The 12,669-nt window shown below is 38.0% G+C and overlaps 1 non-coding gene across 1 annotated transcript; it reads left to right on the plus strand.

The window, feature by feature from the left end:
• The first annotated feature begins 6,967 nt into the window (after window positions 1-6,967).
• Window positions 6,968-7,074, plus strand: LOC121206905 (small nucleolar RNA R71). The gene has a single exon (XR_005902076.1). It is a non-coding gene; the product is annotated as a small nucleolar RNA R71 (small nucleolar RNA).
• The last annotated feature ends 5,595 nt before the right edge of the window (window positions 7,075-12,669 follow it).

Genomic DNA, 12,669 nt, shown 5'->3' on the forward strand with positions numbered 1-12,669 from the left:
AACTATACTTGGGCTCGGCAAGGACACGCCCGTGTGCAAATGCTCCAACCTGTGGTCAAGGCTATTGAATAGGCATGGACATGTAGTATACCCTTGTAAGTCGTGCTTCGATCCTTCCAAATGGATACGGTCGTGTGCCACGCCCGTGTGAGGAAGCCCAAGCCGTGTTAATTTCCCATGTGGGTCTATTTTCTCCGTTTTCGGCCCGTTTCTCGCTCTTTTTTACTCTCCTATGCTCAGCTAAGTATAAAACATGAAATTAAAGAATTAGGAGCATTGAATTCACCAAATCTAAGGAGAAATCATCCATAAATGTGCGAAGCATGAGATAAAAATATGTATAAATTACAGTTTATCAAATACCTCCACACTTAAGCGTTTGCTTGTCCTCAAGCAAAATCCTCAACTCACAATCAAAATAAATTCTTCTCAATTTATAATTCTTATCAATAATATCTCAAAATAATCCATAAGTATTCATACATTGAAAATTCAACTAAAAGTACATTAAAGTTTTAAACATTCCAAGTTGAGCATTTTATCACGAAAACATAGGTGTCTCCCCTCATCTAAGTGATTACCTTTGATAAAAATATCACAGAGTTTAAAATTCTCTTTAAAGATTCACTCAAATCACTTGAGGAGTTTAAGGACATCAAATAAAGCACTCATTAGTCAATATGAAAAGTTATTACCATAGGCTTGCTTGAAAATCAAATCTCCACCACTATATATTGAGATGATACATCAATCAAAAAGGTCGTTAGAGGGTTGTAATGTGGCTTTGGTTAGGGGGTGTGGTCAAAAGCTGAAAGAAGAGATTAGAATCGAGATTGAATTGAAAAATTAACTAGCTAGAAAAATAACTAGTCATCAGTTGAATACAAGTGAGCTTTTTCTCAGAATATGAAACTAATACTTTAAGCTCAAAAACGACGAATTACTATTAATAAATATGTATATTATTTTTATTTTTATTTTTTTAAACAAGACAAATAACATAGAACTTAATTATTCCAACAAAGAATAAGACATAGCTAAGCAATAAATTCAAATCAAATCTCGACAAAAATATGGATCAAATTAGGGGATTTCAACAATAATGGGTTATGGGTTAACATTGAGGTAAATCAGTTAGTGACTTGTTAGGTTCAAAGGGGTTCACTAAGGGTTAATTATGAATGTAGGCTTTTTGTGGAGTGAGCGAGTTAAACCTAAGTGCCTTTATCATCTTGACATATCAAATCAAATGGTGTGGTCTTGACATGTATAATCAAGCAAGTTCTAGAATAACAAATCAATACTGGCCCACTCATAATAAAAGTGAGCATGAAAGAAATAAAATATGCTGTAAAAGGCTCAAGATCTCACAAAAATTATGGCTTTTTTATGTTTAAACTTGTGAATTTCAATTCAAGATAATACCTAAACTTAGGGATATAACCTAAAAATTTTTAATTCTTCAAAAATCAACTTATCATGCTTGATTCCCTAATGTCTTAGAGTTTAAACAATCAATGCATAAATGCCTATGTTTTAATTCAAGACATATCAATAAAAATCATAAATTAATTAAAATTCATTCTAATAGTGATATGAGTGATTCACGTGAGAATAAGACATGAGTGATTCACGTGAGACTAAGACAAAGTTCAGGGATTTTTGATGATGATAGAAAAGATCTCCCCACACTTAAGATGTACATTGCCCTCAATGTACAAAGATGGATATATTGAAAAATATAGATATATAATCATAAGATAGGGAGAGAGGTGAAACTTCCTGAATGATGAATGAACTCCTTGAATTCGAGTTATAGAGAATTATCGGCCAAGGCAATGATGAGAGTGGAGAAGGATACTCTGGTGGTGGTAGAGGTTCATTAGTCTATAAGTCCTACACCAAAAGAGTATTATATCTGGTAGTAGCTATGGTCGTGGTCGAGCAGGATATGGCAGTCGTGGAGAACCTTTGCCGGTGGAGTTTTTAGTTCCTATTTGATGATGAGCTTTGGAGCTCTTTATGACTGTGATAAAATCAGAAAATCTTTAGGAAATATAAGCATAATTGCTCGTAATGAAATAGCCAAAAAAAATTATAAAATCTCAAGATAAAATACTATTAAAAGGAAATAAAAAGTAACTTCAAAATATAAAGATAAAAATAAAATAAATAATAGGTGTTTATAAAGAAATTGGGGCACATGGCCATGGGGCACGCCCGTGTGCCCTCATTTCAGCCCATGCATTTCGTGGTTTTCAAAATTAGGTGCATTGGTGTACACGGCTATGTTGCACGGCCGTGTCAATCTTCGTTTGCTTCTCACATGCCCGTGTATGCAGGTGCACACCCAAGTTATTTTGACAGGCTCGACCACGGTCGTGTCACACGCTCGTGTTAATTTGGTAGGATTGCCCACGGCCATGTCGCACGGTCGTGACAACTTATCGGATCCCATGTTGGGGAAATATTTTTACTCTATTTTCACGCAGCTGTATCGCACGGTCGTGTTACCTCCCATGGTATGTGCACGACCTACGACATGCTCGTGTACCTAGCCGTGTGGTTTTGGAAATCCTGTATTCAGTGACTCAGTTAGTGAGTTAAATGTTAAAGACTAAAATTTAAAGAAGTTAACACCATTAGTCGGGTTGCCTCCCAAGAAGTGCTTGTTTATAGTCTAAGCTCGACTCTACCTTGTGGGTATATTTAGGTAACTTCGTGGAGCCGTAGCTCCTCTTTATCATCTTTGGAATTCTCACCGTTATAAATTTTGAGACGATGTCCATTAACCTTAAAAATCCTTGTGATGGATGACTTACCTCTACTGTGACATATGGAAACACAGTTTGAACTGCGAAAGGACCTGACCATTGTGATTTAAGCTTTGTAGGAAACAATTTGAGCCTCGAGTCATATAACAGGACAAGATCTCCAACTTCAAATTGCCTTCGTTGCTTCTAAGTGAACTCTGTATTTCTTAAAGGTCTTGTCAAATTGGGCGTTACAAAAATGAGTACCCCTATCACTGATAATTACTCTAGGTGTACCAAATTGAGAGAAAAGTTTCTTAAGGAACCGTACTATTACTCTAGCATCATTAGTAGGTAAAGCTTAGGCTTCAACCCATTTGGACATATAATCAACAGCTACTAAGATGTATTTATTCCCTAATGAACTAAGGAATGGACCCATGAATTCGATACCCCAAACGTCAAATATTTCACATGAGAGCATATATGTCTGAGGCATTTTATCACGTTTGGATTTATTACCTATTCTTTGACAATTGTCATAAGCAGTAACATACCTGTTGGCGTCTTTGAATAGAGTGGGCCAATAAAAACCTGATTCGAGGACTTTATGTGCGGTCTTATTTCCACCGTAATGTCCTTCAGTCAGTCTTGAGTGGCAATGTTCCAAGATTTTGAATGCTTCTGTCCTTGTAATGCATCTCCTAATGATTTGATGTACACATTTACGGAAAAGAAAAGGGTCTTCTCAGAAGTAGTTTTTCACATCAGTGAAGAATCGTTTCTTTTGCTGATGTGTCAACCCTTTTGGGATAATGTTAGCGGTTAAAAATTTGCAATATCTACAAACAAAGGTACCTTAGAATCAGATATAGCAAAAAATTGTTCTTCAGGGAATAAATCATTTATTTCAATGTCATCTGGCTCTTTGGTACTGGAGTTTTCAATCCTGGAGAGATGGTCAACCGCGAGATTTTCAGCTCCTTTCTTATCCTTAATCTCCAAGTCAAATTCCTACAATAATAAGATCCATCAAATGAGTCGAGGTTTTGCATCAGTTTTAGTTAAAACGTGGCGAATAGCGGAATGGTCAGTACAAACGACAACTTTAGACAATATTAAATATGGCCTAAATTTATTGAATGCAAAAACCACAGCTAGCAGCTCTTTCTCCGTGGTGGTGTAGTTTTCTTGTGCGGCTGTCAAAGTTCTGCCAGTATAATAGATAGGTTGAAAATGTTTATCTCTTCGCTGTCCCAAAACTGCACCTACTGCAAAATCACTCGCATCGTACATTAGTTCAACAGGTGAAATCTAATCAGGTGCAATTATAATTGGCGCTTTAGTCAGTTTATCCTTTAAAGTATTAAATGCTTCTAAACACTCCTGATCGAAATTAAAAGAGACATCTTTTTCTAGTAATTTAGTCAAAGGCTTAGCTATTTTAGAAAAGTCTTTAATAAATCTTCTATAAAACCCAGCATGTCCTAAAAAACTTCTAATAGCCTTAACGAATTAGGGGGAGGTATTTTTTCAATGGTTTCAATTTTAGATTTATCAACCTCAATCCCTCTACTAGAAATTTTATGTCTTAACATAATACCTTCTTGAACCATAAGGTGACAGTTTTTCTAGTTAAGCACAAGGTTTGTTTCCTCACATCTTATTAACACTCGTTTTAAATTTTTGAGGCAAAGATGGAAAGAGTTACTGAAAACTGAGAAATCATCCATAAATACCTCAATGACGTCTTTTGCAAGTTCATCAAAAATGGCTATCATACAGCGTTGAAAAGTAGCAGGAGCATTACATAATCCAAATGGCATTCTACGATAAGCAGATGTACCGTATGGACATGTAAATGTCATCATTTCTTGATCTTCAGGAGCTATTGGAATTTGGAAATAGCTAGAGAGTCCTTCTAAAAAGCAGTAATACATGTGCCCTAACAATCTTTCCAACATTTGGTCAATGAATGGAAGGGGGAAGTGATCTTTTCTCGTGGCATCATTTAGCTTCCTATAATAAATGCATACTCTCCAACCTGTGACTGTCCTTGTTGGGATTAATTCATTCTTCTCATTGGCTACAACAGTCATGCCTCCTTTCTTAGGAACAACCTGCACTGGACTCACCCAAGAACTATCAGAAATAGGATAAATAATTCCAGCATCTAGGAGTTTAATTACCCAAGCTTTAACAACTTCCTTCATGCTGGGGTTCAATCGTCTTTGGGCTTGCATGCATAGTTTATATTTATCTTTCATTAAAATTTTGTGGGTACAAAAAGAAGGGCTGATTCCTTTAATGTTAGAAATTTTCCAAGCTATGGCCCTTTTATGCTCTTTTAATACTTGGAGTAATTCCTCTTTCTCCTTAGGTTGCAAGTTGGATGCAATAATTACCGGTAATGCAGAATTATTTCTAAGAAATGCATATTCCAAGTGATTCGGTAATTGTTTAAGTTTCAGTTTGGGAGGTTCTTCAATAGATGGTTTTTGCTTAAGTTCATCTTTTACCTTAATTCCCTCATATTTTGCTAGTTTTGGGGAGGTTTCATTGGAGTTTAGTTTGGTTCCTAACTCAAAATCATCATCCACCCCCTCTCCTTGGGTGAGACACAGTTCCATCGTGTCCTTGTGTACGATTTCCTAAAAAGAATCTTGAGTAGCATGATCAATAGAGTCGATAAAATAACATGAATCATGCTGTTCCCTAGAAAATCTCATGGCATCATAAATTTTAAAAATAATCTCTTCGTCACCTACTCTAAGTACCAATTTACCATCACCCACATCAATTACAACCCTAGCAGTGGCTAAAAATGGCTGACCTAAGATTAAAGGCACCTCAACATCTTCATCCATGTCAAGCACAATGAAATCAACAGGGAATATAAATTTATCTACTTTTATAAGTACGTACTCTATAATTCCCCTAGGATATTTAACAGATCTATCAACTAATTGAATACTCATCCTAGTGGGTTTAGGTTCCCCAAGACCAAGTTGTTTAAACATTTTATATGGTATCAAATTAATGCTGGCGCCTAAATTAGCTTTATCAACATTCAAACTACCAATTAAGCAGGGAATAGTAAAACTTCCTGGATCTTTCAGTTTGGTTGGCAGTTTATTTTGGAGTATGGCTAAGCACTCCTCATTAAGTTCCACTATAGATAAGTCTTCAAACTTCCTTTTGTTTGTTAGAAGCTCCTTTAAAAATTTTGCATATGTAGGCATCTACGATATAGCTTCAACAAAAGGTAAGTTAATATGCAGTTTTTTAAAAAGTTCAAGAAATTTACCGAATTGTGCATCCATGCGGTCTTTCTTCAACTTTGTTGGGTGTGGGATTGGTGGTTTATATTCTTTTGGCATTAGATTGTCATTGTTTTCGGGTTCGACCTCCTTTCTGTCAGCTTCTTATGGTGGCTTCTTTTCAGATTCAGCTAACACTTTCCCACTCCTTAGTGTAATTGCTTTCACGAGCTCTTTTGGGTTGCGTTCAGTATTACTAGGTAGACTTCCTGGTGGTCTTTCAAAAATTAGTTTGGCGTGTTGTCCTATCTAAGTTTCGAGCCCTTGAATCGACGCTTGTTGATTCTTAAGTGCTGTCTCAGTATGCTAAAAATGAGTTTCTAACATCGAGATGAATTTTGTTAGTATCTCCTCGAGGTTCGGCTTTTTCTCTTGTTGGTAGGGTGGTTGTTGGAAGCCTAGAGGTGGTGGTGGTCTCTGATTTCCTTGGCCTCCCCATGAAAAATTTGGGTGGTTCCTCCGACCTGCATTATAAGTGTTACTATAAGGATTATTTTGAGATCAAGGATTATTACCCATGTAATTTAACTGCTCGTTCTCTATTTGTGGCCATAGGGTGGGTATTATAAATTGCTTGATCCATCCCCACTTGTTTCGGGCTACATTACTGGGTGAACATGTGAAGAACCAAGAAAACCGTCAATTTTTCTATTCAAAAGTTCTACCTGATTAGAGAGCATGGTGACCGAATCGACGTTAATGACGCTGCCTACTTTCGTCGGCTTTGTCCTCATGACTTGCCACTGATAATTATTCAGTGGCATCTCTTTTATAAATTCATAAGCATCCTCAGGTGTCTTATTATTGATAGTTCCGTCAACGGCTGCGTCGATCATCTGTCCAATCGAAGGATTCAGGCCATTGTGAAATGTTTGAACCTGTAGTCAGAGTGGTAACCCATGGTGAGAGCACCTTCTCAATAGATCCTTGTATCTCTCCCATGGATCGTAGAGTGTTTCTAAATCCATCTGCACAAAAGAGGAGATATCATTTAAGTAACTTGGCTGTTTTGGCCGGTGAAAAATATTTTTTAATAAAAACTTTTCAGTCATTTGTTCCCAAGTAGTGATTGACCCTCGTGGTAACGAGTTCAACCATTGTTTAGCCTTATTCCTCAACAAAAAGGGAAACAATCAAAAGTGAATGGAATCATCAGAAACAACAATGATTTTAAAAGTGTTGCAAAACTCTAAGAAATTTTCCAAGTGAGCGTTGGGATCCTCGTCCTGCAAACCATCAAACTGAACAAAATGTTGGATCATTTGAATGGTGTTAGGTTTTAGTTCAAAATTATTTGCAGCAATAGTAGGCCTAACTATGCTCGATTCAGTTCCTATTAAAGAAGGTTTAGCATAATCATACATAGTACATGGAGCAAGATTCTGATTAGTAGCAATTACAGGAGGTAGCGGATTTTCTTGGTTTTCAGTCATCTCTTCGGTTGTGGTTGAAGTATCATCCTCTTGCTCTTCCTCTGTGTGTCGTAAGCTTTTCCTTATATCTCTTCAGTTTCTGTAAACTGTACGATCGATCTCACTATCAAACAGTAATGGTCCCGACCGGTTTCTTCTAGTCATAGACTATAAAAACCTTCTAGGAACGAATAAAAGAAAAATTAGAAAAGAAAATAAAAATTTAAATTGAAAATAAAGTAGAATGGCTAAATTAATTAAAATCGAGTGTTCCTAATATCCTAATTCCCCAAAACAGCGCCAAAAACTGGATACGTGATATTCGGAACAGGTTTTAAAAATTTATAATTAATCATTCTTGAAACTAACTATTATCACGATGAAGGCAAGTGTAGCTATCGAACAACAGTATAGCTTTAGCAAGACCGGTTTGTCGAACCCAAAGGAACCAAGAGTACTAGTAATTACTTTCTTTTTATTATCTAGCCTAAAAATAGAGGGATTTGTTTATCTAAACTAATTAACTAAACTAAGGGTGCACAGAGAGAAAATAAGGAAAAGCTTTTGGGAGAACTCGATTGATTAAGACAATACCCAAGGAAAAATCCACCTAGACTTCACTTGTTATTTGACTCTGAATCAGACGATTTATTCATTTGACTTGATCCGTAGAAATCCCTAAGTTATATTATTATCTCTCTCGAGAGTAATAACATCTAACCCTAAGTTGATTAATTGAAATCTCTTTCTAATTAACGCCCTAGTGTTGCATTAACTCGATCTATAAATCCCCTTATTAGGTTTCACCCTAATCCGGCAAAATCTTATCACCCTATCTCTAGGCGTGCAATCAACTCTGCTTAATTACGAATAATTTACTCTTAGGCAGGGTCTATTCCTCCTCTAAATAAGAGCATTAACTTGAATCAATATCCTGGAATATTAAAACAAGAACTAAGAACACATAATTAAGAACACATAATTAAGAACAAGTCAAATACTTATCATATAATTCAGATAATAATAACAAGATTTGTCTTAGGTTTCATTACCCTTAGGTATTTGGGGGTTTAGTTCATAACTAAGAAAGAAAACATCTCAAAAGAATAAAGATAACAAAAAATAAAGAAAACCCAAAACCCCTGAATGGAAATTGAAGGGAGATCTTCAGTCTTGACGATGAATCCAGCTTTTGAGATGGATCAATCGGCTTCCCTTGAGCAATTCCTTGCCTCCTACTCTGTGTGTCTCCTCTAAGTGCCTCCTTCGGTGTTTAAATAGACTGTAGAATGCCTAAGAGCCCTCAAAAGTGGCCTTTTCCAATTAGAACTATACTTGGGCTCGGTAGGGACATGCCCGTGTGTGATTACTCCAGCCTGTGGTCAAGGCTGTTGAATAGGCACGAGTGTGTAGTCTACCCATGTAAGTCGTGCTTTGATCCTACTAAATGGACACGGCCATGTACCACACCCGTGTGAGGAAGTCCAGGGCGTGTTGATTTCCCACGTGGGTCCATTTTCTCCATTTTCTCCATTTTCGGCCCATTTCTCGCTTTTTTTACTCTCCTATGCTCACCTAAGCATAAAACATGAAATTAAAGAATTAGGAGAATCGAATTCACCAAATCTAAGGAGAAATCATCCATAAATGTGCTAAGCATGGGATAAAAATACGTATAAATTATGGTTTATCAAACCCATTAACAACAATCGGATAAACCAAAGACTTGAATCAATACCTATTGCCTACATAAAACTCAAAACCAGAGATAGGGCCTTCTGACAATACCCCAACCTGTTAGCCCACATACTTACCCTAAGTTGAGTGAAAAGAAAACTATTTCATCGGCTACATATCACCCGAAAACACCTTCACTTCTCGAGGAAATCTGAGACTCAAAAGAATAGCACACCTAAAAGAAGAGGACAAGAATATGCCACAAGGGAATGAGAGAAGGGAGGAGCATTCGGCTTTAAGCAGAGGTAACATGAAAAGATTAATTAACAACAAGAAAGAGTCGAATGTACCTACCACAGTCGTCACGCCGCAACAAATTGAAAAGGTGAGGAGGAGAAAAGGCAGTGAGCAATCGGTTCACCAACTAAAAAGGAACAAAGATGGAAGAAAGAAAAGAAACACAGAGAGGAGAGAAAAGAAAGGTTTGGTTAGGAGGGAAAACTGAAAGACAGAATAGTGAGGGGGAGAAAAGGTGTATTAGGCCTACAAAAATAAAGAGATTGAGGGAAAGAGACTTGGTTACCCCAGAATAGAAACCACAAACTCGAAAGGTACAAAGAAGCACTCAACTTACCAATAATTGACCAAAGTGCGATTTATGTTGTTACGAACCAAGAATATTCGGCCAGAGAGAAAAATACAAAAGAAAAGTGTCCAAAAGAGAAACTGAAACAAGGAATACTCCCCCAAAAGAAGTTACAGCCGAAATTCTGAGTAGCTAGAAACCCAATTCGGCACTACCACATCCACACCCTCAAAATCCTTGATCTTCTCCTAATATCTCTCCCTGATTCTCTCCACAAAACACTCCAACATCCCATTCAGACTTTATACAAACTCTCATGACCAATTCAACCTCAGAGTCTCAGTCCGAGTCCACTACCTACCTAGCTTACACAGTAAAATAATTACTCCATTGTGCAACCTAGGACTCGAACTCAAGTGCCCCAGCAGAAGCAATACGCCACCTTGCCATTAAACAGCACGCTCTTTTTGTGTCATAAGACCAGAACTATTATTTATACAGCCTATATGAAAGTGTCTAGATTCATTTAAGAGCAACACTAAAAATTTTTCAAAAGCGAAGACTTGAACCCAGGCTTCTCAAACACTCCCAACCCACTCAAATCACTTAGCCAATAAAGCAAACATGTAATTCATGTTAGATAATTCAAAATTAAAGATCCTAAATTTTTGGGGCGTTACAACTCTACCCTTTTAAAGAAATTTTGACCTCAAAATTTACCTAATCAGAATAGATTAGGGTATTATTATCGCATAGCCTTCAACAGTTCCCATGTGGTTTCTTCTGAGCTGTGATTACACTAAAGCACTTTTACCAGTGGAGTAGATTTCTTCCTCAGTACCTTAACATAACGATTCAGTATTTGCACCGATTCCTCCTCGAAGGTCAGATCAGGCCTAACCTCGATCTCCTCAATTGATACTATATGCATGGGATCAGAGCGATAACGCCTTAGCATGGAGACCTGGAATACGTCATGGATCCGGTCTAACTCTGGAGGCAACTCAAGCTGATAAGCCTCCAGTCCAACACTTTTCAGTATGCAGTAAGGCCCAATGAACCTAGGGCTCAACTTGTCCTTCTGTCCAAATCTCAGTATCTTCTTCCATGGGGAGACCTTGAGAATCACGAAGTCCCCCACGAAAAACTCAATCTCTCGACGTTTAAGATCTGCATAAGACTTTTGCCTATCAGATGCTTCTTTCCATCGGTCTCGAATCAGTTTTACCTTATCCTTGGTATCTGATACTAACTCTGGCCCCAGAACTCGCCACTTGCCCAACTCAGTCCAACATGTAGGAGTACTACACCTATGACCATACAATGCCTCGTATGGTACCATCTGAATGCTGGACTGGTAGCTATTGTTATACGCAAACTCTGCTAGTGGCAAGTAATCTTCCAAATTACCTCGGAAGTCTATTACAAAACTCCTTAACATGTCCTCCAGTATCTGAATCACCTTTTCTGACTGACCATCTGTTTGAGGGTGGAACGCAGTACTGAAGTCCAACCTTGTACCCAGTGCCTTGTGTAAGTTCTTCCAAAATCAAGACGTGAAATGAGGATCTCGATCAGATATTATGGAAACCGGCACCCATGCAGTCATACAATCTCAACCACATATAACTTAGCTAGTTTTTGCAACAAGTAATCAGTACTGACCGGTATGAAATGAGCAGACTTGGTTAACCGATCTACTATAACCCATACCGAATCTTTCTTTGTAGGCGTTAGGGGCAGTCCACTAACAAAGTCCATTGTCACTCTTTCCCATTTCCAGAGAGGATTCTTTACCGGCTGCAACAACCTAGAAGGCAGCTGATGCTCAACCTTTACTTGTTGGCATGTCAGACACTTACTTACTAAATTTGTAATCTCGCGCTTAAGTCCTGGTCACCAATATAGTTCACGAAGGTCTCGGTACATCTTGCTTCTGCCAGGATGCATAGCATAAGGACTATTATGCGTTTCTTGTAGTATAGACTGCCTCAAATCAGAACCCTCGGAACACAAACTCTCCCATTGAAACATAATACCCATTCTCTATTCAGCCCAAAATTAGAAGTTTCCCTATTTTCAATTTGCCAGAAACGTGGAACCAGTGACTCATCCAACAACTATTTATCCTTAATCTGCTCAATCCACGCCGGTCTAACTTGAAGCTAAGCCAACAAGCCACCATCATCAAACAAACTTAAGCATGCAAACATCGCATTTAGATTAGACATAGCCCTATGGCTCAGTGCGTCGGCTACCACATTCGCCTTACCAGGGTGGTACTCAATTGAGCAATCATAATCCTTAAGTAGCTCGATCTATCTTCATTGCCTAAGATTTAACTCCTTTTGAGTAAGAAGGTACTTGAGGCTCTTGTGATCCGTGTAAATAATATACTTCTCACCGTAAAAATAATGCCTCCAAATCTTCAATGCGAAAACCGCCACGGTCAATTCCGAGTCATGAGTAAGGTAATTCGCCTCATGGGTCTTAAGCTGGCGAGAAGCGCATGCCACCACCGTACCCTCTTGCATCAACACACATCCCAAACTGACATGTGATGCATCACTGTAGGCAGTGAATTCCTTCCCAGATTCTGGCTGTATCAAGACAGAGGCCTCAGTTAGAACCTTTTTAAGTTTCTCAAAACTCTCCTACTGCTTACCAGTCCAGTTAAATGGTACCCCTTTACGCAGTAACTTGGTCAAAGGTGCAGCAATCAAAGAAAACCCTTCAACAAAACATCTGTAATGCCCTACCAGACCCAGAAAACTTTTAATCTCGGATATGGACTTAGGTGGTTTCCAATCCAGGACAGCTTCAATTTTCCAAGGATCAACTCTGATTCCCTCGACAGACACCACGCCAAAAAATGTCACCTCTCGCAGCCAGAACTCACACTTGTTGAACTTAACGTATAA

Source organism: Gossypium hirsutum, chromosome A09 (genome assembly GCF_007990345.1).
Source record: "Gossypium hirsutum isolate 1008001.06 chromosome A09, Gossypium_hirsutum_v2.1, whole genome shotgun sequence".
In the NCBI taxonomy this organism is placed as follows: Eukaryota; Viridiplantae; Streptophyta; class Magnoliopsida; order Malvales; family Malvaceae; genus Gossypium; species Gossypium hirsutum.